Consider the following 4,832-nt stretch of genomic DNA (forward strand, 5'->3'; position numbering starts at 1 on the left):
TCGTCCACCCTACATATCCTATCCACCCATCACGCAAAAAAAAAAAAAAAAAAAAAAGAGAGAGAGACTTCTTGTTAGAAAAATAATAATTGAAAACAAAATTGTAGAAGGCTTGAAGCGTGAGAACGACTTTTCTTAAAGAAGATATTGCCCATATACAAATTGGGGAAACATAAATAATTTTTTTCATGATACAACAAGCCAAGAATATACTTGCAGATTTTTCTATATCCACTTTGTTTGGAAGTAGATTTTTCTATATCCACTTTGTTTGGAAGTACTTCTATTTTTAAGCAACCATTGGACCTTTTCAAAAAGATATGTTTTTCACAAACATACGCATCTGTTTATTCAAAAATATTTAAAATCCAAATAAAACAGATTTTAATTGTAGAAATAAATCAAAATATAAATTATTTATTTTAGGTCTGACCGGTGTATGGGTCGAAATCCGACCGAGGAAATTCAGCACAAAGAGGTGATTATCGTGAGTAATTTGTAACTTATCATGGGCAATTTGGTTGAGGTCGACCAGAGATCAATGGAACGAGTCGTCGAGCAGTCAACCACGACCGAGGTCGAGTAGAGCAGATAGTAGTAACGGCTAGTTTTGTATTGGGATCTTCAGAGGGAATATTCTCTTAAATATTCTCTCTGTTTGTACTTTTAGGGTTCTTTGGGAATATCCTATATTAATAGGAGTATAAGAGATAAGGCAAAAGGCATGTAAGATTCTATATGACAAGAACTCTTTTGAAAAGCAAGCTCTCTAAATAAATACAAAGAACACCTTACTAAAGAGATTGGTCTTTTTGGATTATTCCATGTCATTTCCGAGAAAGTCTTTAATATTCTTATAAGTTTCTTGTCGATCATCATCGTGAGAGGGAGAAATCATCCATCTCATTCAATATTGGGTGAATCTTCTCCTTTATTTACATTTAATGCATTGCTTGTCATTATTCTCATTCCATTAACAACCATAACATTTAATGGGTATTGCATTAAATCCATTTTAACGTGGTCCCACGTTATCTGCATAAACCAACATTAGATCTAAGATCATTATCTTTAGCTAGGATTAATCCCATATCCTTTTATTTAATTAGTTTAATCAAAGTTTTATACTTTTTGGTCAAACGCCGGCTATGCCCCATGTCCAAGTCTTTGATATTAATAATATATATTACATATATGTATTTGCATAGATATAAGAATATTTGTTCTAAATTAAACACATAAAAAGACAAGGACTTAAAAACATTAAAGGTGGCCTTTTGTCACACCTCCTTTTTTACACACCTACCCCGAAGGATAAATGTATAAGGGAGTTTTTCCATTTAAAGTGACATTATTCGAAATGGGATTATTTATTTGATTTTTAGAGTCGCCACTTGGGATAAGATTGGCTTTGGTGTACCAAGTCACCGGTTTTAACTTGAATCCCAAATCAAGGAAAATTGTCGACTCCCCAATTGGAGTCTGCGAACCAGAAATTCTGAATAAGGAATTCTGTTGACCCGAGGGAAGGTGTTAGGCACCCCCGGATCCCGTGGTTCTAGCACGGTCGCTTAAATTATCATAAATGGCTAAAATCTGATTTTTATACATATTCCATCCTATAGTGCAATTTTAAGATTATCTACCGCTTTTAGTTATTTTTTACGAAAGTGAACGCCGTTTAAGAGCGTGTTTCTGGATCACGTCACATGAAATGCACCCGGATCCTCAACACCTCTTATTCAACATTTTGGGATTTAGATTTGGGTTGCATGAAATGCACTCCCGAATTTAGGAAAATAATATTATTAAAAGCGCGCCTAGAGTGGATAGCGTCTTATTAACTTTGCGGGAAGCCATGAAAATTCGCTAAATGGCATGTCCCGAATTTCTAAAATATTTTAATAAAGTATTTAATGAGGGCCCCGCAATTTATATGTTTTGTGCGGCGAGGCTCGTCTCATTTTATTTAAAGGCCATCCTAAAGAAACTATGATTTTCTATTTCTTTTGTCTCTAAAAGGGCCTAATTAATTTGCATTTGTACATTCGGGCCTTGAGTTCAAGTCCGAATTCAAACAAAAGGGAGGACCCTCTTAATTTGAACCCGCTACTTAACTCGAGAACCTAAATTTATATTTGCAAATCAATCTCCATATTCTTAATATAGTTTAAAGGGTTTTGGATTTATAACAATTTTGGGCTTTGAACGTTAGCCCAGAATTTGTAAATGTCACTGTCCGGCAACTGGGTTTCAGTACTGACCCAACTTGTGTACAGGGGAGCTGAGGCAAAAGGGGAATTACTGGGCCAGACTTTAGGGCCAACAAGGCCCAAGCCATCAACGAATTGTGCTGAAGGGAATTTACCGGGTAGAGTCCGGTTTGGCCCATTAACAATTAATAGAAATATGTGATGTATCAGTCCAGCCTTACTAATATTTGAATAAACAAGTAATTAAACATGTTGAATTACAAATTTACTGCCTGCTCAACCGAAACGTGAATTGGCCCTAAACTACATAATCATTCCTATAAAATTCCTATATCATTAACGACATATGTACGAACCTGAAGCAATTAGGAGATGGACTTGGACTTAATTTCACAATTCAATTAGTATTTAATCAATTACAGCTAAACTCACGCTTGTTCATTCATCTGTTTTAACATCCTGATTGATTACCATTAACACATGAAACATTTCTGAAACGACAAAACAACCTATATAACCTGTGAGATACTGCACATTAACACTCATGTGATTGACCTCAAAATACCATAATGACTTGTGAAATTAACACCAGCAATAAACAGGCTACAAATTGTAATCTCAATGCAAAACTAACATGGCTCTCACCACCTCACATTAGAAAGTTAATATAGTCCAGTCCAATTACAACATTAATTACTAAAACTGGAATTAAACTAAGCTAACATGATATCACTTCAACAGAGATAGAATTTCCATTTTTCGTTTCCCAGATCACATGAACATCACCATAGTTTAGAGCTTGTACCTGGAATTTGGACAAAGCAAAAGGGAAAATCGAGGTCAGCTTAGCCAGCAACAGTTCACAGCAGCAAACAACAGTTTAAGGCCAATTTCAAACCCAGAAACGGTATCAAGCAATCCAGAAATTAGTTTCAATCAAATAACTCTAGCAAGCACCAAACCAAGCTTGAGTGACCCAAATTAACTCGAAGTAGTCCTAGGACCTCTAGAACCTCAAATACTAGCAGCACAAGGAAACTCATGCCATTTTTCAACCTCGGGTGGGATAGAGATTTGATTTAGAATTTGGGAACCTCAAAATCAAACTAAATATCTCAATGGAACAGTAAGCTTTCGAGGCTTCAAGCTTTCGGATTTTGAAATTTTTGAACTTCTAAATTTAGATTTCTAATTTTCAGATTTCTAGACTCTAAACTTTGAATCTCAAATTTCAGATCTCTGGACCTTTTTCCCAAAAAAACTTGCAAATGAAGGCAAGGGCATGCCCTTTTATAGGCACACATGAGGCCTTATCAGATTTTCAGCTTTCTTTTTAGTCCTTACTCATTTTCAGCTTTTAGTCCCTTATTTTTTAACTTGTTACCCAAGTAACTACACCTATTTTATTGAAATCTATACTAAAGCCCACTCTAGAAGGGTCTATACCCATTACAATTCCTATTCTATCCTTACTTCATTTCAACAATTACCAAATCTGATTAAACTACCCTTTTCAATGCCTAAACTACCCCTGAAACCCTCTGAAATTACTGACCCTAGCTAAAATCTACCAGCTATAACCAAACAGCCTAAAATTAATCAAAATTAAACTAGAATGAAAGCATTATTAACACAAAATGATAAAAGATCCAACAAGACTTCCTAGAACTCAATTAACCATGCAGAAATAATGCAAGAACATATTTATTGAATTTTAATGCAACTCAAAGTTGAAATTAGGCTAAAGGAAGCAATTAATCACAATTATACTAAAGGAAATCAGAAAAATTAGGACAACAATTTTAGAATACTGAATCAAAGCTTAGAACATGCTCAATCTTAAATTTTAAAATTCAAATCACACCTAGATTAATAAACGAACAAATTACGATTATTATAAGAAAATCAAACACATCAGAAACTAAGAAGAATCTAACTAAACTAACAATAAAGTGCCTGACCTAGATTAAACTAGAATGAAAGCATTATTAACATCAAAGGATTTGGACGCTTACTGGTTTGGACCAGCACATACTAGGATTCTTCAAAACTTGAGATTTGAGATTTGGACGGATTCCAGTTGAGCTTTGGTCGAATTCGGACTGAAATTGTCCTTAATCATGTGTTTCCATGAGAAACACAGAATCAAAGACTATTCCAGTCCAGAATCGAAAGGACTCCAATTTTAGGGTTTGAAGTTGAACTTCGATCTGAAATTCGAAGAGAGTCAGTGGTGTTTGAAACGTTTCAGCTAGGGATTGGGGATGCGGAAGGTCAAGGGAGTGTAGGGTGTGAAGTTGGGATTATTTGGTGGTGGCGCCGCCGTGCACGGTGGTGGCGGCGCCTAGGGTTTGAAAGATTTGGGGTGTTTGGTTGAGATTTGGAGGAAAATAATGACGGATATGGGATGGGGAGATGGAGAGGAAGGTGTGGTGTGAATTTGGGGTCGTTTGGAGAATCGCCACCGGCGGAGGCGATTTCCGGCCGGCGGCGGACGGTGGCTCAGGGCGGAGACAGGCGGTCTCTAGGGTTTGAAGAGAGGAGAGAGATGAGGGGGTGGGGGGGTTGGTTCGGACAACTTTATACTTATGATATCCCACTTCAAGGCCGTTGGATCTC

Source organism: Nicotiana attenuata, unplaced genomic scaffold (genome assembly GCF_001879085.1).
Source record: "Nicotiana attenuata strain UT unplaced genomic scaffold, NIATTr2, whole genome shotgun sequence".
Lineage (NCBI taxonomy): Eukaryota > Viridiplantae > Streptophyta > Magnoliopsida > Solanales > Solanaceae > Nicotiana > Nicotiana attenuata.